Consider the following 26569-nt stretch of genomic DNA (forward strand, 5'->3'; position numbering starts at 1 on the left):
CAGGTGAACAGCTGATTTTACGACTTCCGGTGCTGACGTAAGACAACCCGCGTCACATATGTGTGTGTTCTTGTATTTTTACACTTCTTGAGACATCAACAAGGAAAAGTACAAGTTAGGACATAAATCATGGTCCTAAAACAGAAAACCATTGCATGTAATAGAGAGCCAAGTACTAGAGTTTATAAACATTGCTCCAAAGTCAGGATTGTTTTCTTGATTTAATGTGCATACAAAATCAATCATTAACAGGTGTAAAGGCGGTAATATATGATAAAACAAGACAGCAGCTAAAGAAGGACTTCCCTGTTCATCCCGAAAAAAACCCGGCAGATGAATAGCTGATTTTAAGACTTCCGGTGCTGACGTAAGACAACCCGCGTCGTATATGTGACCGTAGGATGAACAAATACACTACGCTACTAAGACTATGGTGACCATTAGCAGTTCTTCTAGAGCTGGGTTGCCTAAAGTGCGGCACAGGGGCCATCTGTGGTCCCTGACTCATTTGTCATCTGCCTTAAGCACATTACAAAAAAAATAAATAGAGATCTCATTTGCACCCTGGGTGGTGAAATCTATTAAAATGAGAGCGGTCCCAAAAATTTTGATTAGGTTTTGGTTATGTGTCAGTTTTAAAAGTGCTCCTCCTCTGGTCAACATACGAAATAACAAATATGTGTAAAATTTTGAAGTGCTTCCCCTCTGATCAACATATGAAATAACAAGTGAGTGTAAGAAATTGAAATGTGCCCCCTTTGGCCAAAATTAAAAAAATTAAAATTTGTATATAGAGACATACTGTAATAATTTGAAGTAAATAAAGAAGAGTAAAAACCAATTACAAAACATTCAATAACAAAAAAATTACTAAAAGTAGTCTGTTTCTCACAATTTGTCGCCTTCTTGCGTATAAAATTGGGAACAATTTTACATTATTTATGTTTCTGTAATATTAAAATATTTTATCGTAAAATTATCACTTTTTATGTAAAATGATTACTTTTTAATGCAAAATGGTGACATTTGTCATATAAAATTGTGACTTTTATCACAATATTGCCATTTTTTGGTTGTTCTTGTAAAAGAGTGACTTTTTTTAGTGAAACTATGACTTTGGTTATAATTTTGACAACTAAAGGTGTGATTAAATAATCTGTGTTTTTAAACATTTTGATTTTTATTTCTTTTAATTGGTTTTACCCTTTAAAATCGTTTTTAATCATATTCTTTTTTATATTGGTTTTATATTTATTTTGTTTGTTTGTTTTATATTCAGTCATTGGTGAGCTAAAGATAATATCTGAATATTGTTTTTAACATTGTTGTGCAGCACTTTGGAAACATTTCAGTTTTTTAATGTGCTATACAAATAAAGTGGATTGGATTGATTATTATAATTTTGCCAAAATTTCAAACTTTTCTTATAAATTTTTGACTATCTTCATAAATTTACAAGCTTTTTCTTGTAAAACTGCTACTGTTAATGAGTAAAATTCCAACTTTCATCATGATATTGCACAAATGTTCCGTTTTTCTTGGAAAATGTTGACTTGCGTTGAGTAAAATGATGACTTTTATTATAATACCGCCAAAATTCCAAGTTTTTCTTGTGAAATTATGACTTTTTTCTTGTGAAATTCTATCTCATTTTTCACAACAAGCTTTTTTATGTCTGCATGGTATGTATATAATATTAACGTTGTAAATACACATCTTTATATATCTAGAAAGGCTGGTCCTAGAGAGGGAGGCATTTTCTCAGTTCTCAAGAAGGTCAGGAACACAAGAATGTGTGTGTGTGTGTTCTGGTAATGCTGACTTAAAGGGGACTTCGCTCTGTTTCACCTTTAGGGGACCTCTGACGGTATGGGGACAAAAAAACCCTTTTTAAATGATAGTCGGATCCATTCTAAAGATGCCTATGTGATTTTTAAGCTTTGGCCCATTGAACATGTTTACTGTGTAAGTTTATGTGAATTATGCGAAATTATGGAAATTTGGTCCCCATTAACCATATTAACTCTTTTTTCCCAGGGTCCCCAGTAAGTATGATCAGCACATTACTTAATCAATCCAGAGATTTAAAGATGTGTATGAGTTAACTGGGATTTTACATCATTTTTTTTATGCCTCCACAACCTGTAGAAAGGGTGGTCCCCACAAGTCACGAACAACTTGGTGCCCATTCCAAATGATAACCAGTGTGTGTGTGTGTGTGTGTGTGTGTGTGTGTGTGTGTGTCTGAGCGCTCCTCGCAATGTGCAGCCTTCGTTAGACGCTCGTTCCGGCTGCGCTCAAGTTCAAAGGCGGCAACCCGGAGGGATATGTCTCGGAGCGCTGGGCTGACGGTACATGAAAAGGCGGCCTTATCTGCCCGCGGTGGTCCAGTCGCCACCTTTTTTACCCTTCATGTGGCCGCGGCTCGCCCGCCCCCGGCCCCCGTGTCTGATGTCGGTGCGGTACGTCTGCCACCTCACCGAGGCTCTGGACATTTAAAAGATTAAACGCCGATAATAAACAATCTGCAGCGGACCCGGATAAGAGCCCTGGGGAACGCCCACTCTTACGAAAAGGCTGAGTCTCAGGAGAGGCCTGCTCAACTTGGATATTTTTGCAACGAAGGATTCGGTGACATAAAAGCAGACGTGAGGAAATGAGGAATATCTCAGGCAATTATATTTGTCGACAATAGTCGTGACTAAAGTTGTACGGTATACCGGTGTTAGTATAGTACCGCGATACTAATAAACAATGTTCAGTACTATACCGCCTCTAAAAAGTACCGGTCCCCCATCCACCCGGCCCTCTGTCGTCGTCACGTCGTGTCAATGCTGATATATGAGCAGACGAGCATGTTCGGCAGCGCACAATCACAGAGTACTTACAAGCAGACACAGTGTATAGACAGAAAAGGGAGAACGGACGCATTTGGCTTAAAAACTAACGATACAGGTGACGTTGTAACACTGAAGCAAACTCAGGAAAAGGTGCTATAAAACATGGCTAAAGTCCAGTCGCAGTCTGCAGTGTTTTAGCGACTTCTATATCACTAATCCTCGTCTCCGTGGCAACAAATAAAGTACGTTTCTTACAAGTGTGATCCCTGCAGGACCAGGAATAGCTAAATAGGCTTCACTACACACTGTAGCTCACCGACCTCACCGTGAACGACGCCGTACCAGAACGTAAACAAAGGCCCTGGGTGTATCTATACCTAGCATACAATGTAATGATACCAAGTACAGGAGCGTATCTAGTCGATAATACTATGACTCAGGCAGTACTGCATCAAAAAGCGACATCAGTGTGTAAAAGATATCACCACGTGAGCTCAGTAACACTTCAGAAAACTGTGGACTGGACTTTCACTATTACGTTAAATCCACTATAGACTGGACTCTCACTATTATGTTAGATCCACTATGGACTGGACTCTCACTATTACGTTAAATCCACTATAGACTGGACTCTCACTATTATGTTAGATCCACTATGGACTGGACCCTCACTATTATGTTAGATCCACTATGGACTGGACTTTCACAATATTATGCTAGACCCACTCGACGTCCATTGCATCCGGTCTCCCCTACAGGGGGGGGTGTCACCCACATCTGCGGTCTCCTCCAAGGTTTTGTCATAGTCATTTAATCATTCTCATTGACATCCCACTGGGTTGTGAGTTTTTCCTTGCCCTTATGTGGGATCTGAAGCGAGGATGTCGTTGTGGCTTGTGCAGCCCTTTGAGACACTTGTGATTTAGGGCTATAGAAACAACATTGATTTATTGAAAGAAACATTGAAAAACACTGTAGGTAACTAAAGTTGGTAGCTCCATCTGCTGAGTCTCTAAGATGCAAAGCGAAAGCCATTTATCAACAACACCCAGAAACACCGCCGGCTTCGCTGGGCCCCGGCTCATCTAAGATGGACTGATGGAAAGTGTAAAAGTGTTCTGTGGTCATACGAGTCCACATTTTAAATTGTTTTGGGAAACTGTGGACGTCGTGTCCTCCGGACCAAAGAGGAAAAGAACCATCCGGATTGTTCTAGGCGCAAAGTTCAAAAGCCAGCATCTGCGATGGTATGGGGGTGTATTAGTGCCCAAGGCATGGGTAACTTACACATCTGTGAAGGCACCATTAATGCTGAAAGGTAAATACAGGTTTTGGAGCAACATATGTTACCTACATGGACGCCCCTGCTTATTTCAACAAGACGATGCCAAGCAACGTGTTACAACAGCGTGGCTTCAGAGTAAAAGAGTGCGGGTACTAGACTGGCCTGCCTGTAGTCCAGACTTATCGATACCGACCAATCTAAAACACAGTTTTCCGCCATATTGCCCTTATTCGAAAGTTGGGGTCTAGTTTGGCCGATACTTAAACAGTCCTTTTAAATAGAGGTGAACAATCTTGCTTATTGACACTTGTGGCGGCCTTAAATGTACGGCCCCTTTAAAAAGTGAATGTACGGGAAATCCAGGACATTTTGGACGTCCACCAAATAATAACCGCACCGAAACAAGTGATTGTAAAATGACATCAAGGCAAAGAAAGTAAATAAACACTCCAAGTGCAGGCGTTCAATAAACTTGCGAGGGGCACGCCAGGTCATTGCCTGGAAGCAAGCTGCCACATAGATTAGTGCGTAAAAGAGCAGTCGGAGAACGTTGCATGGCGTCATTATCCGTGACATCTGTTGCCGCTTCAATCTCTTCTCGCAGTCGTGTGGGTGGGGAAGCGGCGAGCGTCAGAGTGGGAGTTTAACATTTACCCGAGAGGTCAACACCAGTCGGTCAACGTTCGCGACCTTGCCGCCACCTTCCACGCGCGTCATTTGACGGTCTGCAGGGAGTCGACGCCGACTGAGTTTGTCGCAATTTGTCTTCTACTTTTTGATTTTGAATTTGAAGCGAAATATCCAATCCCTATGCACAACAAGAACACATGTATTGCTTTTTCTATATGTATTCTAAATCGTAAAATACGGCAAGTACGAGGCGGCTAACAATGCAGCAAACGCCATTAGTCTATTGCGCCTATAAAACCCTCTAAGAGTTTTCCAAAAACGGCCAACAAATCTCCATTTGCATCTCGTGACTTGAATATTAACCAAGTATTAGAGATATTGTTATTAGAGTGTCTGCCCTGAGATTGGTAGGTTGTGAGTTCAAACCCCGGCCGAGTCATACCAAAGACTACAAAAATGGGACCCCATTACCTCCCTGCTTGGCACTCATCAAAAATTATTCCCGGGCGCGGCCACCGCTGATGCTCACTACTCCCATCACCTCCGAGGGGGGGGAACCAAGGGTAATGGGCCAAATGCAGAGAATAATTTCGCCACACCTTGTGTGTGTGTCTAACAAACATTGGTAACTTAACTTTAATTATAAGCGCTAACACAGATCATTTATTATTAGTGTATGCTTCTATTTTTTATTTTTATTTTATTTTTTTTTTTTTCCAAGATGGCGCTGCTGTAGTGGCTGCTGTAGGCAGGAGCTCTGTGCTCTTGTGTCATCCTTTTGTGTTTCTCTCTTGTTTTCATGTGGTATTATATTTTTTTGCATTTTGGTCCGGGACCCTTTGGGACTATGTGACAAGGGGTGGCACTTTCGTGACCTCTGTGGTGCTTTTTTTGTGGACTTCTGGATCTGCCTCCCGGGAGCCTTTTGGCCATGGAGACCAGCTGCAGGGTCTCTGCTACACCAGAGTCTGTTTGGATGTACTGGAGGAGATGCGGATGAGGGGACAGGACTGTGGAGCTAGCACTGAGCTACTGGGACGGAGAGGCTTCGCGGTGTCTTGGCTGGGTGAGCAGGTGTCGGACACCTCAGTCACCTTGGATGTATCCTCGCTCATCCATGCGGACTGGACACTGGCCGAGAGTGGAGTCGGCTGTCTTGGTTGCCTTGTTGGGTCTGCTTCTGTCTCTGGCCATGCCCCCTCCTCCCCAGCAGACGATGGCGTGGAACACCGCAGAGGCCACCACAGTGGATATGTTTATTTTACTTTTTATTCATAGCTGTATGTAGAAGTGTCTGCTTGTATCTGCTGCTTTAATGTCTTTAATGTCCTCTGTGTTCTTTGATGTTTCCTTTGATGTTTCCCTCTTACACACATGGAAGAGGGATGTGTACTATGGCTATGAGTTCAATCAATCAATCAATCAATGTTTACTTATATAGCCCTAAATCACTAGTGTCTCAAAGGGCTGCACAAACCACCACGACATCCTCGGTAGGCCCACATAAGGGCAAGGAAAACTCACACTCAGTGGGACATTGGTGACAATAATGACCCAGTGGGACGTCGGTGACAATGATGACTATGAGAACCTTAGAGAGGAGGAAAGCAATGGATGTCGAGCGGATCTAACATGATACTGTGAAAGATCAATCCACAATGGATACAACACAGTCGCGAGAGTCCAGTCCAAAGAGGATCCAAGACACAGCAGCGAGAGTCCCGTTCACAGCGGAGCCAGCAGGAAACCATCCCAAGCGTAGGCGGACCAGCAGCGCAGAGATGTCCCCAGCCGATACACAGGCGAGCAGTACATGGCCACCGGATCGGACCGGACCCCCTCCACAAAGGAGAGTGGGACATAGGAGAAAAAGAAAAGAAACGGCAGATCAACTGGTCTAAAAAGGGAGTCTATTTAAAGGCTAGAGTATACAAATGAGTTTTAAGGTGAGACTTAAATGCTTCTACTGAGGTGGCATCGCGAACTGTTACCGGGAGGGTATTCCAGAGTACTGGAGCCCGAACGGAAAATGCTCTATAGCCCGCAGACTTTTTTGGGGCTTTGGGAATCACTAATAAGCCGGAGTCCTTTGAACGCAGATTTCTTGCCGGGACATATGGTACAATACAATCGGCAAGATAAGATGGAGCTAGACCGTGTAGTATTTTATACGTAAGTAGTAAAACCTTAAAGTCACATCTTAAGTGCACAGGAAGCCAGTGCAGGTGAGCCAGTACAGGCGTAATGTGATCAAACTTTCTTGTTCTTGTCAAAAGTCTAGCAGCCGCATTTTGTACCAACTGTAATCTTTTAATGCTAGACATGGGGAGACCCGAAAATAATACGTTACAGTAGTCGAGGCGAGACGTAACAAACGCATGGATAATGATCTCAGCGTCTTTAGTGGACAGAATGGAGCGAATTTTAGCGATATTACGGAGATGAAAGAAGGCTGTTTTAGTAACACTTTTAATGTGTGCCTCAAAGGAGAGAGTTGGGTCGAAGATAATACCCAGATTCTTTACCGTGTCGCCTTGTTTAATTGTTTGGTTGTCAAATGTTAGAGTTGTATTATTAAATAGAGTTCGGTGTCTAGCAGGACCGATAATCAGCATTTCCGTTTTTTTGGCGTTGAGTTGCAAAAAGTTAGCGGACATCCATTGTTTAATTTCATTAAGACACGCCTCCAGCTGACTACAATCCGGCGTGTTGGTCAGCTTTAGGGGCATGTAGAGTTGGGTGTCATCAGCATAACAGTGAAAGCTAATACCGTATTTGCGTATGATGTCACCTAGCGGCAGCATGTAGATGCTGAAGAGTGCAGGGCCAAGGACCGAACCCTGGGGAACTCCACACGTTACCTTAACGTAGTCCGAGGTCACATTGTTATGGGAGACACACTGCATCCTATCAGTAAGATAAGAGTTAAACCAAGACAGGGCTAAGTCTGACATACCAATTCGTGTTTTGATACGTTCTAATAAAATATTATGATCGACGGTATCGAAAGCAGCGCTAAGATCGAGGAGCAGCAACATAGATGACGCATCAGAATCCATCGTTAGCAATAGATCATTAGTCATTTTTGCGAGGGCTGTCTCCGTGGAGTGATTTGCCCTGAAACCGGATTGAAAGGTTTCACATAGATTGTTGGACGCTAAGTGTTCATTTAACTGCTCCGCAACAATTTTTTCAAGGATTTTTGAAATAAAGGGAAGGTGAGACACCGGTCGGTAATTTACCATGAGGTCAGGATCGAGGTTAGGTCTTTTAAGAAGAGGATGAATAACTGCTTTTTTGAATGCTAGGGGAACAGTGCCCGAGGAGAGTGATAAGTTTATAATATTTAGCACTGATGGACCTAATAATACAAAGAGCTCCTTGATCAGTTTCCCAGGAAGAGGGTCAAGTAAACATGTTGTCTGTTTTATTCCATTTACACGTTGTAACAATTCCTCTAATGTTATTTCCTCAAAACGAGAGAAACTATTTTGGAGGGCAGTATCCGCCGTATATACAATCGTGTCAGTGTTAATAGAACCCCGTTGCAGCTCGGACGCATTGTCTTTAATCTCCTTTCTAATGACTTCAATTTTCTTACTAAAGAATTGCATAAAGTCATCAGCTGAGTGGGTTGAGCTACTGGAAGGAGTCCCTTGTTGGGTTAGCGATGCTACCGTACTAAACAAAAATTTAGGATCGTTTTTATTACGGTGGATGAGATTTGAGTAATATTTAGCTTTAGCTAAGGTAAGCATGCGTTTATAAGTTATTAAACCATCACTCCATGCTTGATGGTGCACCTCAAGTTTAGTCGTGCGCCATTTGCGTTCCAGCTTTCTACATAATAATTTCTGAGCTGTAGTTTCTTCTGTAAACCACGGGGTGCGCTTTTTTGGAGCCTTTTTTAACTTTAGCGGTGCTATGTTATCAATGGTTTCGCGCAGGGCGTCGTTAAAGTTGTTAGTGAGGTTATCAATAGAGCCCACATACTTTGGGAATGGTGCCATTACCGAGGGCAGTAGGTCAGCAAGAGTTGTCGTTGTGGCTGTATTAATGTTGCGGCTGCTATAGCAGTTATTATTATTATTAGTTTGACGAACATGCGTCTGAACCTCGAATTTTATAAGGTAATGATCGGACAATACTTTAGTATACGGGAGTATCGTAACTTTGGAAACGGTGATGCCCCTGACAAGCACTAGGTCTATCGTATTACCGTTGCGATGCGTGGGTTCATTTATTATTTGTGTGAGACCACAGCTATCAATTACAGTCTGGAGCGCTACGCACGGTGGGTCCGATGGGGTATTCATATGGATATTAAAGTCCCCCATTATGATTATATTATCGGCGTGTGTCACTAGATCAGCAACGAACTCTGAGAATTCATTAATAAAGTCCGAATAGGGCCCTGGGGGGCGGTAGATAACAGCCAGGTGTAGAGGCAGCGGTGTGACAGACCTCATAGTAAGCACCTCAAACGATTTATATTTATTATTTATGTTAGGACTAAGGTTAAAGTTTTCGTTGTATATTAGTGCGACCCCCCCACCCCTTTTGGGCGGACGGGCAATATGCGCATGTGTAAAGTTAGGAGGACATGCCTCATTTAGCGCAAAAAAGTCGTTTGGTTTAAGCCAGGTTTCGCTGAGACCGATGACGTTAAGATTGTTGTCTCTGATAATATCATTAACTAACAACGTTTTAGGAGACAATGATCTTATGTCTAAAAAACCTATATTATAGGTAGTGGGCTGTTTTAGGGAGTTTTTGATCAAATTATCCGTAGTAACAATATCAATAATGTTGTGTTTATTATGCCCAGTGCATTTAGTATAGTTACGACCATATCTAGGAATTGATACGACAGGAATTTTCCGATTGTTTGATTGTTGCTTTGATAAACTGCACGCATCATAGTTAGCCACCTCAGTAACGGGGATTTTCCGATTGTTTGTTTGTTGCTTTGATAAACTGCACGCATCATAGTTAGCCACCTCAGTAACACACATGTGCAACTCTGAAACACTCAAAGCAGAAAAAACTTGTTCTAATTTAACTGACTCCTTACCCAGGCCAGTAGTCTCGCATTTTCCATCTAAATCCGTCTTCGGGATGGAGGAAAGTGGTGTTCTGTGGGGATTAGCCTTCTGCTTTGTTTTTAGCCCCGCTCGGCATCCGCGTTTCCGATCACACCGCTGGCGTCTGCTCCGTAGACGGCCCCCGCTGCTACTAGACTCCCCTGCTTCACAGGCCGCTGGATGTAGCCGCTGGATGTAGTTGTTGTTTTTTTGGGGGTTTTTTCCCTTGGCCTCAGTCTGCACCCCCACTCCAGGGCCTAGGCTAAGACCGGTTTTAAAATTTTATTTTAATCTTCTATTTTTTCTCCCCCCCCCTTGTTTACCTGTATGTCATCTTTTTTGTAAGGGGCGCTGGAAGCCGGCAGACCCGTCAGCGATCCTGTTCTGTCTCCCTGTAATGTTTGTCTGATCTTGAATGGGATTGTGCTGAAAATTGTAATTTTCCTAAAGGAACTCTCCTGACGGAATAAATAAAGTACTATCTATCTATCTATCTATCTATCTATCTATCTATCTATCTATCTAACATATTGAGCCGGGGATCTGCTAGATCGCCTCCAAGTTGGTGAAAGTTAATTGTAGATGATAAATCATGCCTCGCACCTGGATAGTGGAAGGTTGTGGACATAAACCGAGAAGTTGGTCAAATTTGGCATCCAACTTAATTCCGTACCTGTTTTTTTACTATTCATGACGATTATAATCAATGTTTCATTTAAAGGGGAAGATATAAACATTCCAATCAGTCTTTATCCCAGTGAGATCAGACCTTGTACAGTAAGTGATTATCATATTATGTTGGTATATCGTGTTTAGCACTTAGCAATACTGCCACTTGATGCTTTGTGTTTCACTAAAGCCGCATCTTTCCAACACAAAGCTTCTAAAACTTGTAAATCATCCTCCTTATATTCAGCCTCAAAAATATATGTTTCTGGATCATAATTTTTCCAAAAGTAGTCTTTAGTGTCTCTCATGAAGTCTGCCATGATTGTTGTTGTTGTTGTTGTTGAAGGGAAAAGTTGTGATGCGTCTGTGAAATTAATATGCTTAAAATGATCAAAATGTGTAAATATTATGAATGTTCCAACATTACATGTATACTTACAATAAAATATTGATGGGGGTTTTTCAATGTTTTTAGAGCGCTTTATAGGCGGAATTGAGCCACTTTTGGTGTCTCCTTTGTTAGTCGACTTTTACTAAAGTTTATTTACGAGTTAGAATGCATGAAATAAGAAAATTTATGTCTTATGTAAGGAGTTTCCCTCACCTCCCAGAAGATGAGCAAGGGGATGGGCAAATGCAGAGGACAAATTTCGCCACACCTAGTGTGTGTGACAATCATTGGTACTTTAACTTTTAACTTTAACTTTAAATGATGAACAACATTCCGAAAAGTTCCCCTTGAAGCGCAACTAAAAGAGTGTTTTCACTCTGCATTTCGTGTTCCTCTTAAGGCCCAAGCTGTTTGTTTACATGCTTTTATTTATGTCTCTTTGCTATTTGGGCTTATTGGACCCTAATTAGAATAAAAACTAAGACTCATCTTTTTATATGATGTACTTAGTCCATAAGTACACAAATGTGTACTTCATGTTTAGTGACATGCAAATTCTTATTTTACACTTTTTTTTCCAAATTCCATTGTATGTTATAGTCTTCTGCCACCACCAGATGGCAGTATAAGTGTCCACATAAGTGGCCATGAGACACCAATTCAGTAGTGTACAAAAGGCCACTAAGCCTTTCGAGGTTAATGCTGACGTTAGCATGCTGGCTAACACATTTAAACTCGTTTTGCTTGTATACGCCTCAGAGTTTCCTATTAAGTGCTTCGAGAGAAAAGCGCTATATAAACATACTTCACTTCACTTTTCTCAGTAAGATATTACAACTTGTAACTGATATTTGATGACCAATATTGAGTAAAACATGCTTGGAACTAGAATATCAACTGATGCAAAGCTGTCATTAACACTCACAGATATAAAACAACTTTTTTAAAGTAATCATTTCTTACTTCAAGCATGAAAAAAAAAATTATGCTGAGCGCTTATCATTATTTCAAGATAATGGCACTAGCATTTATTCAATTTAAGAATATTTTTCAACATATTGAGCAAAAAGGGCATTTTTTTTCTACCAAGAAAAGTGCAGTTGTTATTAGTAAGAATATACTTATTTTAAGGTATTTTTGGGTTCATTGAAGTTAGCTAATTTTACTTCTTTTGGAAAGTCTTGACAAGCCAAATTTTCTTGTTCTATTGGCAGATAATTTTGCGTAGTTCAAATAAAATACCCCAAACGTTTGTTTGTTTTTTTCTTGTTTTTGAACTGCTTCTAGCGTCCTTTACACCCTGTCGTCCCGTCCACTTTTCCTCCATACTACACTTTAATACACACACAAGTGAATGCAAGGCATACTTGGTCAACAGCCACACAGGTCACACTGAGGGTGGCCGTATAAACAAATTTAACACTGTTACAAATATGCGCCACACTGTGAACCCACAACAAACAAGAATGACAAACACATTTCGCACCGTAACACAACATAAACACAACAGAAGAAATACCCAGAACCCCATGATACCCCTAATGTTTGTATTTTTTTTAATTGTTTTTGAACTGCCTCTAGCGTCCTCTACACCCTGTCGTCCTGTCTACTTTTCCTCCATACTAACAGTGTTAATATATGTGGCTTTAATACACACACAAGTGAATGCAATGCATACTTGGTCAACAGCCATACAGGTCACACTGAGGGTGGCTGTATAAACAACTTTAACACTGTTACAAATATGCGCCACACTGTGAACCCACACCAAGCAAGAATGACAAACACATTTCGCACTGTAACACAACATAAACACAACAGAAGAAATACCCAGAACCCCATGATACGCCTAATGTTTGTATTTTTTTTTCTTGTTTTTGAACTGCCTCTAGCGTCCTCTACACCCTGTCGTCCCGTCCACTTTTCCTCCATACTAACAGTGTTAATATATGCGGCTTTAATACACACACAAGTGAATGCAAAGCATACTTGGTCAACAGCCATACAGGTCACACTGAGGGTGGCCGTATAAACAACTTTAACACTGTTACAAATATGCGCCACACTGTGAACCCACACCAAGCAAGAATGACAAACACATTTCGCACTGTAACACAACATAAACACAACAGAAGAAATACCCAGAACCCCATGATACCCCTAATGTTTGTATTTTTTTTTCTTGTTTTTGAACTGCCTCTAGCGTCCTCTACACCCTGTCGTCCCGTCCACTTTTCCACCATACTAACAGTGTTAATATATGCGGCTTTAATACACACACAAGTGAATGCAAAGCATACTTGGTCAACAGCCATACAGGTCACACTGAGGGTGGCCGTATAAAAAACTTTAACACTGTTACAAATATGCGCCACACTGTGAACCCACACCAAGCAAGAATGACAAACACAATTCGCACCGTAACACAACATAAACACAAAAGAACAAATACCCAGAACCCTTGCAGCGCTAACTCTTCTAGAACACTACAATATACAAGCCCGCGCTACCACCAAACCCCCCGCCCCACATCTCTGGAATTCGGAGGTCTCAAGGTTGGCAAATATGATCGTCATACACCTTCGAGTGACCGTCGATGATGATGATAATGATGATGACCAGACGCAAAATCTTGACTTAAACAAGGAGGTCTGTGCCACTTTTTTAATTGCACATGCAGTCTTAGTAAATCACGCGCAACAGCGTGTGCCCTCATTGCCTGCCTGGCACCGTCACGCCAACCTCAGACGTCATGACTTCCGAGCAAATGACCTCTGTTATGAAAGTAGGTCAGGTAAGATTACGAAAACAAAGACGTTGCGGCGCTAAATATAGACAACTTCCTCCCACGCAACTTTGATGAACAACGATGATTTAGTCGGTTCCTATCTGATTTGAGCTCGCCGCGAGAAAATAAAAACATGTCAACGCGCGACTTGCATCTGATCTCCTGAAACTCTGCACATTTTTTAAACAAATTAAACTATGTATAAATATAAATGCTTTAAAAATGCATGTATTTTTTTTCCCAAGTCAAACTTATTTATCTTTTTAATTCAAATTTAACTGTCATTCCTGCACACCTGGCTTTGGGTCAGCTTTTAGCGACCTTGTGGTGACGCTGGCGTTTCAAGCCAGCTGATAAGGTTTGATGTGTGTTTCCTTTCCTTTCCTGGCGGAGTGTTGCCGGAACATTTTGCTGCAAATAGCACACACATTGTCTTCCTCCGAAACAGTGACGCGGGCCCACGCCATCCCCGCCACGTTTGTTTACATGCAGGAAGGAGCGCTTGATTTGCTCACCCTAACCCTCTTACAGCACACTACGGGGCATTTTTCTATTTTCGGATGTCTTTATTTCATGTTATTAGATCAGGGTTTTTCCAACATTTTTTAAGCCAAGGCACATTTTTGTCATTGAAAAAATGCGGAGGCACACCACCAGCAGAAATCGTGAAAACAATTTCGTATATTGCTATTCAGCATACGGAGAGGAAAACACAACCAAAAATTGTAGGTTTTTTCATGCGACGAAGCCTACGAAGTTTAAAATTTTGGCCCACTCTGTATTCGAGTTTGACACCCCTGCCACAACACTACAAAAAGTCATTGTTCAAAAACAAGAAAAAAAAAAATACAAAAATGAGGGGTATTTTACTTGAACTAAGCAAAATTATCTGCCAATAGAACAAGAAAATCTGGCTCGTCAAGACTTTCCAAAAACAAGTTAAAATTAGCTAACCTCAATGAGCCCAAAATTACCTTAGAATAAGTATATTCTTACTAATAACAGGTGCACTTTTCTTGGTAGAAAAAAAGTAGCGGGGGGGGGGGGGGGGGGGTGTACATTGCAGCGTCCTGGAGGAGTTAGTGCTGCAAGGGATTCTGGTATTTGTTCTGTTGTGTTTATGTTGTGTTACGGTGCGGATGTTCTCCCGAAATGTGTTTGTCGTTCTTGATTTTGTCTGCGACTTGTCCAGGGTATACGCCGCCTTCCGCCCGATTGTAGCTGAGATAGGCACCAGCACCCCCCGCCACCCCAAAGGGAATAAGCGGTAGAAAATGGATGAATGGATGGATTCTTGTTTGGTGTGGGTTCACAGTGTGGCGCATATTTGTAGCAGTGTTAAAGTTGTTTATGCGGCCACCCTCAGTGTGACATGTATAGCTGTTGAGCAAGTATGTGTGTGAAATGCCGTGGATATTAAGTGATTCCGCCGGCACACAATGGCAGTGCATTTAAGGTTTATTGGCGCTCCGTACTTCTCCCTACGTTCGTGTATCACTCCGTACAGCGGCGTTTTAAAAAGTCATAGATTTTACTTTTTTAAACCGATACCGATAATTTCCGATATCACATTTTAAAGCATACATCGGCCGATAAAGAGTTGACATTCTAGTTTCAAGCATGTTTTACTCAATATAGGTCATAAAATCTCAGCAACAAGCTGTAATATCTTACTCAGATCATTTAGAACCTAAACCCTTAACACAAGCAAAACACTCCAAGATAAAATCTGCTTAATGAGAAGAATTATCTTATCAGACAGAAAATAAGCAAATATCACCCTTATTTGAGATAATTAATCTTACTTAGATTTCAGTTTTTGCAGTGAAAGTATTGAAAAATATTTACAAGTTGAGTTATTTTGATGCCAATAACTTTGATGAGCATAAAAACGGTGAGCCGCTTTCCTCACCAGAGTCTTCAAAGCAAAGCGTCACGTCAGCAGATTGCGGATGGGATACTGGAACCGACTGGCCTCCTTTGACCTGGCGGGGCTCGGTTTGCGACCTTGAGGGTGTTCTGCCAGCACCAGCTGCAAGGGTATTTACGGCCTGTTGCCGCACGACCCCCGGCAACCAGGAGACGCGGCGAAGCAACACGCCGACGCCATCCTTGCTGCGTCAACAAAAGGCCCGAGCGGATTTAGTGCGAGGAGCGATCTGCAAGGCGGGGGCAGGCTGTGGACAGAAGCCAGGTTTATGCCTCGACGCCGCCAACCCTGGCAGAGGAGTACGATACCCCCACCCAGTCCACTTAACCAATCGTGGATTAGTGGATGAGATGCAAAGAAAGGTGATATTAGGGATTGGGGTGAGCCGTGTTGCACACTCCACACAGGATCGCCCTCGCCTGGCAGAAACACTCAAGCGCCCCCCGTTTACAGCCATGGCGTGGGCGTGGTCTAAGCATGCAGCGCTATGCGGCCGAACCTGTCAGGTCACATCAGCGGCAGAGGGAAGTCCGGCCCCCCCGGGGCACACCCGTCGCCCGGGTCCTGCGAGGCCATTGTGAAAGCTGCTGAACAATGACTGAGAATTCTCATGGTTGGACCGGGTTTGTTACATATTCTAGTTTGTCCTGGCACTCGTAAACACAAACAAGACGAGCGGCTGTTCGAAGTCTACAACCGTGCCACGTAAGATCGGCTCCGTGCTCCAGGAAATAAAACACCCTTGTGTGTGGTGTTAGGGTCTGTGCGACCTGTTTTCATTTTTTATTAAAAGAAAAATGATACAAACAATTTTTTAAAACTGAGACTCACTGACTTTGGCTAATTTTCTGTGAAGAACATATATCAGAATACATATTTAATGACCACACACCGTACAACCCCCCAACGCATTTCTATTACATATAAGATGTCTGGGTCCACTGGACCAGGGGCTAATAGAAGTGTGGAAATAAATGTTTACATATGTTACACACACACACACACACACACACACACACACACACACACACACACACACACACACACACACACACACACACACACACACTGGTTATTATTTGGAATGGGGACCACCCTTTCTACGGATTGTGGAGGCATAAAAAAATGAGGTAAAATATCCCTTGCCCAGTTAGATCATATACGTCTTTAAATCTCTGGATTGATGAAGTATTGTGCTGATCATACTTACTGGCGACCCTGGGGTAAAATAGTTAATATGGTTCATGGGGACCAAATTTCAATAATTTTGCATAATTCACACACATTTGTACGTGACTACTGAGGGTCATAAAAAAAAAAAAAAAAAAAAAAAAGTTCCAATTAAATATGACGTGATCAAGCTTAAAAAACACTTAGGCATCTTCAGAATGGATCTGACTATCATTTTTAAAAAGGTTTCCCTTTAGGGCACCTGGTTTTTGTCCCCATACCGTCAGAGGTCTCCTACAGGTGACTGTGTAAACAGAGCCATGTCCCCATTAAGTAAGCATTGCCAGAACACACACACACACACACACACACACACGCACGCACGCACGCACGCACGCGCACGCGCACGCGCACGCGCACGCACACGCACACGCACACACACACACACACACACACACACACACACACACACACACACACACACACACACACACACACACACACACACACACACACACACACTGGTTATCATTTGGAATGGGGACCAAGTTGTTGTTCATGACTTGTGGGGACCACCCTTTCTACAGGTTGTGGAGGCATAAAAAAATGAGGTAAAATGTCCCTTGCCCAGTTAGCTCATACACGTCTTTAAATCTCTGGATTGATGAAGTAATGTGCTGATCATACTTACTGGCGACCCTGGGGAAAAATAGTTAATATGGTTCATGGGGACCAAATTTAAATCATTTTGCATAATTCACCCACATTTGTACGTGACCACTGAGGACCACTTAAAAAAAAAAAAAGTTCAAATTAAATATGACATGATCAAGGTTAAAAAACACTTACGCATCTTCAGAATGGATCTGACTATCATTTAAAAATAAAATAACCCATATTTTTGTATTATGTGTTTTGTTTGTTTTTTAACGCTGACTTTTTGCAGTGCAATCACGAGTTGTAAGTTGCACACTGTAAAAAGTCGGTGTTCAAAAACAAGAAAAAAAATACAAAAATGTGGGTTATTTTATTTTTAAATTAGGGCTTTTTTATTTGAACTAAGCAAAATGATCTGCCAATAGAATAAAATGTGGCTTGTCAAGACTTTCCAAAACAAGTAAATTTAGCTAACCTCAAAGAACCAAAAAACACCTTCAAATAAGTAAATTCTCACTAATAACAAGTGCACTTTTCTGGTAGGAAAAAAAGAGACCATTTTGCTCAATATGTTGAAAAATATTTTTAAAATAAGTAAATGCTAGTGCCATTATCTTGACATAATGATATGCGCTCAGCATCATGATTTTTTCTTCAAGCTTGAAGTAAGAAATTACATTAAAAAAGTAGTTTTATGCTTGTGAGTGTTAATGACACAGTTTTGCATCAGTTGATATTCCAGTTTCAAGCATGTTTTACTCAATATAGGTCATAAAAAAATCAGCTACAAGCTGTAATATCTTACTGAAATCATTTCAGACAAAACACTTAAAACAAGTAAAACACTAACATACAAATCTGCTTAGTGAGAAGAATTATCTTTTTAGACAGAAAATAATCAAATATGAATCTTATTTGAGACTTTCTCTGACGCTGCCACAGAAAAACGTGTTTTTAACGTCACTTCTGCTTTGTTTCATTTTGTCCACCAAACTTTTTATGCTGTGCATGAAGGCACAAAGTTATTGACTTGTAAGTAAGCTAATCGATGCTAACGTGCTATTTGGGCTAGTTGTATGTACACATTGCATCTGTATGCCTCGTATGTAGGTATATTTGAGCTCATTTAATTTCCTTTAATATTGGCTGCCTTCCAGATAGTTGTTTGGGTGCCGTATTGTTCCAGACCACAGCAAACGTTACCCAGCTTGCAAAGATTGTAATAAATCCATTCGAAGAAGCCGTTTTTTATTTAACTTAAACACAAATATCTATACCTTTGGCCATTCAAAGGAGTTATCTCAAATTGTTTTTATTTTTGCTTCATCTGACCTCAGAACTTTCCTCCAGAAGGTCTTATCTTTGTCTATGTGATATCAGATCAAACAAAAAAGTGAGTTGTTGACTGTGGAGAGGCGGAGCCGGCAGTCCGACAGCGAGGCAGGGCACACCGTAGCCCTGCCCAAGATGGCGGCGAGGAGGCGTGGCCGGCAGTCCGACAACCAGGCAGGGCACAGCGATGCCTGGCCCAAAATGGCGGCGAGGAGGCGTGGAAGGCGTGCGAGCGGCGAGGCGGGGCGCACCGGGAGCGACGCCGCAATCAAGATCAGGTGCGTGGATCACGCACCTGGGGAAATTTAGTAATCCTCTCACACTGTATAAAAGGGCGATATCCGTGAACGTCGGGGAGAGAGGCGGAGAGACTAAAAGGAGCTAGAGGGAAGCTGACCCTGAGAGAGAGAGACTGAGAGCACAAGAGAGGCGACGACGCCCTAAGCGGAAGAGCGAGCGGCAGACGGAGCAGCTGAAAAGGTGCCACAGCTATGTCCTTCCTTGACGGTCCTTGGAACCCGCACGACGGCTTGAGAAGTCTGTCACATTGACATTATGTTCTTTACAAGTGTACAAGAAACTTTTAAACATGACTGTATTTAGGAAAAGTAAATACAAAATAAAGTAAACTTTTATTAATTTATGATCAGGATTTATGTTAGACCAGCAGGGAATGACTTGCGGTCGGGGAAAAATGGCCTTCGGACTAAACACTGACGACATCATCCTGACATCTGAGGACTAAGGGTGTGCTCAACCACAGTCTGCGTGCACATGAGTTTGCCACCATCCCCCAGGGACCCAACAAAGGAAATAGTGAATGAGCGGGAGGTGGTACAGAAAACACCTGCGTATTTATAGCCTTCACCACACACTGGAAGGTAAATTCAATCCGTCATTCATGGCAAACTGCGGGAGCCACAAGTATGCTAAAGGCATTTGAGTCATAACAAACACCCGGCAGACGCTCTGACAACTGCAAATCTTTCAACGCATTAACCCTCCATCCCTTTTGTGCGGATACTGAGTAAACACTCCTGACTGCTGCTGGTACAGGCGGTCATTAGGAAGCACGAGGTCCCGCCACCCATCACGGATACGTTTGTTGTCGAGATGCCCTTCAAAACAAGCGTCCGGCAGCTGCTTTGGAGACCGGCCAGTCCGACCGACCGCCCGCCTCGCCAGAGACTCTGAAATGTAATCTCGTAAACAAGCTCGCGTCTCAACGGCGCAATGCCGGTTCCTCAGAGGGTGGGCAACAACTGCTGAACTGGGGAAGCCTTTCGGATCAACGGCGTCACACAGCAAGACCATGTCCGGTTACCTTGGACCCTAAAACCAAGTTAACTCTTCCTTGTTCCTTGCGGCGCAAAGACAACGTCAACATGTCTATGTTAAGAGTTTAACTGAACGACGTGGTGCCAATCCTAAAAACGTGCATTGGTTGTTGACCGTGCAAACTTGGCTGGTAGTATGCCACGTTTCAGCAGAAAGGATTCTGATTGACCATTGATTGGGGGACGGCGTGGCGCAGTTGGGAGAGTGGCCGTGCCAGCAATCTGAGGGTTACTAGTTCAATCCCCACCTTCTACCATCCTAGTCACATCCGTTGTGTCCTTGAGCAAGACACTTCACCCTTGCTCCTGATAGGTCCTGGTTGGCGCCCTGCATGGCAGATCCCGCCATCAGTGTGTGAATGTGGAAATAGTGTCAAAACGCTTTGAGATCAGGAAGGATTCTGATTGGCCATTGATTGGGGGACGGCGTGGCGCAGTTGGGAGAGTGGATGTGCCAGCAATCTGAGGGTTATTAGTTCAATCCCCACCTTCTACAATCCTAGTCACATCTGTTTTGTCCTTGAGCAAGAACTTCACCCCTGCTCTTGATAGGTCCTGGTTGGCGCTCTGCATGGCAGATCCCGCCATCAGTGTGTGAATGGGTGAATGGCGAAATAGTGTCAAAGCGCTTTGAGTTCAGGAAGGATTCTGATTGGCCATTGATTGGTAGACAGCGTGGCAAAGTTGGGAGAGTGGCCCGTGCCAGCAATCTGATGGTTACTAGTTCAATCCCAACCTTCTACCATCCTAGTCACGTCCGTTGTGTCCTTGAGCAAGACACTTCACCCTTGCTCCTGATAGCTCCTGGTTGGCGCCTTGCATGGCAGCTGCCGCCATCAGTGTGTGAATGGGTGAATGTAGAAATAGTGTCAAAGCGCTTTGAGTTCCTTAAAAGGGTAGAAAAGCGCTATACAAGTACAACCCATTTACCATTTCTGAGATCAGTTGAGCAATGTTGGGGTTATTGGTGTTCGCAATGATTTGTATTTTATTTATTTACTCTCAGGGCTAATGGAAACCAAATTTTCTGATGATATACTTGCACACGGCGCCATGTTTACAGTTATGACAGAGGTTATAACTCGAGTTGTCCGATAATGTTGTTTTTGGCGATATTCCGATATTGTCCAACTCTTCAATTACCGATTCCGATATCAACAGATACCGATAAATACAGTCATCTAATTAACACATTATTAGGCCTAATTTTGTTGTGATGCCCCACTGGATGCATTAAACACGGGGGGTGTATATTGTAGCGTCCCGGAAGAGTTAGTGCTGCAAGGGGGTCTGGGTATTTGTTCCGTTATGTTTATGTTGGATGCATTAAACAATGTAACAAGGTTTTCTAAAATAAATCAACTTAACTTATGGAAAAAAATGCCAACGTGGCACTGCCATATGTACTATTGAAGTCACAAAGTGCATATTATTGAAGTCACAAAGTGCATTTTTTTTTTTTAACATGCCCCAAAACAACTGCTTGGAATTTGGGACATGCTCTCCCTGAGATAATTCTGATACTGAATACAACTATGGGAAATACCATATTTTGACCTTCACTAAGTGCATTATTTTTTTTCTTTTTTTTTTTTTAAATATGCCTCAAAACACCGGTGACAAAAACAACAAAGGCACACAGTCCAGAGTATACCGGAGTAATAAAGTAAACAATAACATAGTCCTCCTTTATTGCAAGACTGCCTGGTATACTGACAGGAAATTATAAACTGGTCTCAATCTGCCCTTCTCTTTGCATGAGTAACAAAAACGTACTGCAAGCTCGTGGTGAATGCTTGAAGTGGCCAACCAGTTAGTCAGAGCTTCTGAAATTCTGTGTTGAGACAGGGCACCTCCGTTCACTGCAAGCTGGAAAGGGGTTCTGGGTATTTGTTCTGTTGTGTTTATGTTGCGTTATGGTGCGGATATTCTCCCGAAATGTGTTTGTCGTTCTTGTTATTTATACGGCCACCCTCAGTTTGACCTGTATGACCAAGTATGCCTTGTGTGTGTGTGAAAAGCTGTAGACACCATGTGATCGGGCCGGCACGCAAATGGAGTGCCTTTAAGGCACGCCCCCAATATTGTCGTCTGGGTGGAAATCGGGAGAAATTCGGGAGAATAGTTGCCCCAGGAGGGGAACTGAAATTCGGGAGTCCGTACAGCGGCGTTTTAAAAAGTCATAAAATTTTACTTTTTGAAACCGATAACTTCTGATATTACATTTTAAAGCATTTATCGGCTGATAATATCGGCAGTCGGATATTATCGGACATCTCTAGTTACAACAAAAAGGGCTGAAAATAACAACTACAGTAGCTACTTGTTTATCAAATGTCCTCAAAGTAGGACTATTAATAAATCAAATATTTTCATAGAGCATAGAAAGGGACAAGCAGTAAAAAATGGATCGATGTATGAATGATTCTTCCAAGTATCATCCCTGCAGGACCAGGAATAGCTAAACATGCTTCACTACACACCGTAGCTCACCGGCATCAAAATGTAAACAAACACCATTGATGGATCTACACCTGACATCCACTGTAATAATACCAAGTACAGGAGTGTCTCTCGTTGACACTACTATGAATACATCGATATTTTTGAGCATCACAAAATCTTTTTCCGTTTTTTTAACATTTATATTATGTTAATAAAGTCAGGAAATATTTCCCTGGACACATGAGGACTGTGAATATGACCAATGTATGATAATGCAACTACTTGGTAATAGATTGATACCCAGATTTGTGGTATCATCCAAAACTAATGTAAAGCATCCAAACAACAGAAGAATAAGTGATTATTACATTTTAACAGAAGTATAGATAGAACATGTTAAAAGAGAAAGTAAGCAGATATTAACTGTTTGTCCTTAATAATGTTGACCAAATAATAGGTGGATAAATGACACAATATGTTACTGCATATGTCAGCAGCTAAATTAGGAGCCTTTTTTTGTTTACTTACTACTAAAAGACAAGTTGTCTTGTACGTCCACTATTTTATTTAAGGACAAACTTGCAATAAGAAACATAGGTTTAATGTACCCTAAGATTATTCTGGTAAAATAATTTTTGTGGTCCCCTTTATTTAGAAAAAGTATCGAAAATTCTCGAAATAATTGAGACTAGGGAGTGTTATATCCGATCACTTCATTATTTAAAGAAACTAATCGATGGATACCACCTGTAAGTTAACAACAACGTATACTTTAGCGTTGTATTGACTTTGGAAGCAAACGACAAGGTTTTTAACAGGCGGCGAGGCGCCAGAACCACGACACTTGACACATTAATAGCCTCACAAGTCTTCTTTTCAGGAGAGGAAACCAACAGGTGCGGACTTAAGAGCCGCACCACAGCGCAAGCTTGGGGCCATAAATCTTCCCCACCCCCAAAGACCCCTCGCCCGACGATGTCATTCTTCCCTGGACAGATATGGAGTCTGCCCGGCAGCTGACATGGCCGCCGCTCCTTATCTACCTTGTAAAGTCCTGGCTAGCAACGACTTCCAGGGCTTTGTGCGAGTCTAAGATTATTAAGGAGCGCGAAAACAAAAGTAGTGAAATGAAATCGACGATTTGTCCGGAATAAAAACGATCAAACAATCTTACCGTGTAAAACAACCGGGGCGCCTTCTGAAGGGAGCACAGGAAAAGCGTCTTGACCAGTCGTGGCTGGGCGATTAGAGAAAGAACTTTGGAGGGCCGGGAGAAGAAGCTGGGTAGTCCAGGTCAAAGATGGCAGATAAGAGTGCCGGAGAGAAAGAAGGTCGAAGTGGAAGGAGCACATGAGTCGTGGCTCTGACAGCGAGCGTCCAAGTGACAACTGTTAGCAGGAACGCCCCCCCACCCCAAACTGGACGCCCCCGGACTACCCTGCAGCCAGCCCACTACTTAAAAACCTCACACATGCCGCCAGCACCCCCCTCGTCACCCAATGCATGCCTTCAGCAACTGCCACCAATTTATCAGCGGCCATGTCGGCAACTGACCTGTTCAATTCCTTCAGTCGTCTATTCCGTTTTATCAGTCTACTCTTATTGGTTCTTCTTTGAAACAATGCGATTTGTACTAATTCCTAGGATTTGAGTTTTTTTTTTTAGCTATACTTCATAGCATTTACGAAGCAGTTCATCACAATTTATTCATACGGTATACATAGCCCTAGGGTCGGCAAACCAAAAATGTTGAAAGAGCCATATTGGACAAAAAATACAAAAATAGGAGCCAGACATTTTTTTAAGTCTTATATAAGTCTTATAATGAAGGCAACACATAATGTACAGTCATGGTCAAACTAGGGCTGGGCGATATATCAATACACTCAATATATCGCGGATTTGTCTCCGTGCGATATAGAAAATGACTATATCGTGATATTGGAGTATCTTGTGTGACATGCACAAAAGTGCCCTTTATTTGTTTTTAACTATTGTAGTGTCGTTCTGTACAATAAGTGCACTTTAATTTAGTGTTATTTTGATTATGTCATCTTAGTGACATCATGCACAAAAGTGTTGTTTTAAAATGTCTCTGACAATCTTGCACTTTCTGTTTTTGAAATGACATGAATGTTTGTGCCACTGCTTAATAACTGTTTAATAAATACAGTTTTGCTGAATTGACTTAGATGTGATTTACTTCTCTGCATGGAAGTTTAAAAGTAGCATATATTAATACAGTATGAAAATAATGTTTTAATGTAGACACATAGAATCATCATACGGCTGTGATTATATGCATCAAGTGTTCATTTAAGGCCAAAGCAAAATACGGATATATATATATGGTGTATCGCGATATTCCCTAAAAATATTGGAATACTAAAAAAAGGCCATATCGCCCAGCCCTATGTCAAACGTTTACATTCACTTGTGAAGGACATTCTCATGTCTAGTGATCATGTTCTGTTTAGTTATGTTCTGTTTGTTTTTGACTCCATTAGTTCCTGTTTTTGCGCACCCTGGTTTGTTTTAGTTTCCATGAAAACTCATTAGTTTTGAACTCATGCACCTGTTGTTAACCATGTCACTATTTAAGCCTGTCATTTTCTGTTGGTCATTCTGGTGTCACCACTCTAGTTTTTGCTCTGCTCATGCCATAGTTCGTATAGATGTTCATTGTTCATGCTGCCTTGCTCAGGTCACAGTAAATGGTGTTTGTTTTATGTTTAGAGTTTATGTTTAAGTATTAGTTTTGTTCCCTGCCTTAAGTTTTGTGCCTCCACTGTGAGTGCTTTTTGCTTGTAGCTTTTGAGTTACGATTAAAATCATGTATTTATCTTCACGCCATGTCCCGTCACCTTTTTATGTATTACGGGAAAACAAACCCCACCACAGTCCACGTTATGACAGACATAATGTCATGGCTGTCTTGAGTTTCCAATCATTTCCTCAACTCAAATTTTTTTGTGATAGTGTGATTGGAGCACATACTTGTTGGTCACAAAAAACATTCATGAAGTTTGGTTCTTTTATGAATTTATTATGGATCTACTGAACATGTGAGCAAATCTGCTGGGTCAAAAGTATACATACAGCAATGTTAATATGTGCTTACAAGTCCCTTGGCAAGTTTCATTGCAATAAATCACCATGGTTTTCCTGGGATTATCAATCCAATCCAATCCACTTTATTTATATAGCACATTTAAACAACAATAACGCTTCCAAAGTGCTGCACAACCATGTTAAAAACAATTGTAAAAAAAATAAATAAAATTAAATAAATAAAAAAATATATATATTATGCTCCACCAATGACTGAATAAAAACAAAAAATAAATAAATATAAAACCAACAGAAAACAATATAAAAACAAAAATGATTAAAAACGATTTTAAAGGGTAAAATCAATTAAAACAGTAAAATAGAAATCAAAGTGTATAAAAAACACAGAGGACAACAGAGGACAGAGGACCACACAACTCACGTAGTGTTAAAAGCCAAAGAATAAAAGTGGGTTTTAAGACGAGACTTAAAACACTCCAAGGATTAAAGACCTCACCTTTTCTCCTCCAAACATATTGCTGGGTATTGTGGTCAAACAGCTCCATTTTTGGTTTCATCTGACATCACATGGACAAAGATAAGACATTCTAAAGGAAAGTTCTGTGGTCAGTTGAAACAAAAACTGAGCTGTTTGGCCACAATACCCAGCAATATGTTTGGAGGAGAAAAGGTGAGGCCTTTAATACCAGGAACACCATCCTACCGTCAAGCATGGTGGTGGTAGTATTATGTTCTAGGCCAGTTTTGCTGCCAATACAACTGGTGCTTTACAGAGGGGAAATGGGACAATGAAAAAGGAGGATTATCTCCAAATTCTTCAGGACAACCTAAAGTCATCAGCCCAGAGGTTGGGGTTGTCAATGTTAACGCATGTGATTTGTGCGGTTATCATAAATGAATCAAAATTAATCTTGGTTCTACTGGATCTCAGTGCTCCGT

At 41.6% G+C, this 26569-nt stretch overlaps 1 protein-coding gene across 5 annotated transcripts in view; it reads right to left on the minus strand.

The window, feature by feature from the left end:
* Positions 1–26569, minus strand: part of LOC133561825 (myocyte-specific enhancer factor 2D homolog) — a 198885-nt gene that overhangs the window by 102163 nt on the left and 70153 nt on the right. The window contains exon 1 of one of the 5 annotated variants that reach the window (XM_061915409.1): positions 23733–23956. The exons of the other annotated variants lie outside the window; for them this stretch is intronic. The gene's annotated coding sequence lies outside the window, so the exon portion shown is untranslated. Of the gene's footprint in view, positions 1–23732; positions 23957–26569 lie in introns of those variants that run through there. 5 annotated transcript variants of the gene reach the window in all.

Source organism: Nerophis ophidion, linkage group LG11 (genome assembly GCF_033978795.1).
Source record: "Nerophis ophidion isolate RoL-2023_Sa linkage group LG11, RoL_Noph_v1.0, whole genome shotgun sequence".
NCBI classification, from domain to species: Eukaryota; Metazoa; Chordata; class Actinopteri; order Syngnathiformes; family Syngnathidae; genus Nerophis; species Nerophis ophidion.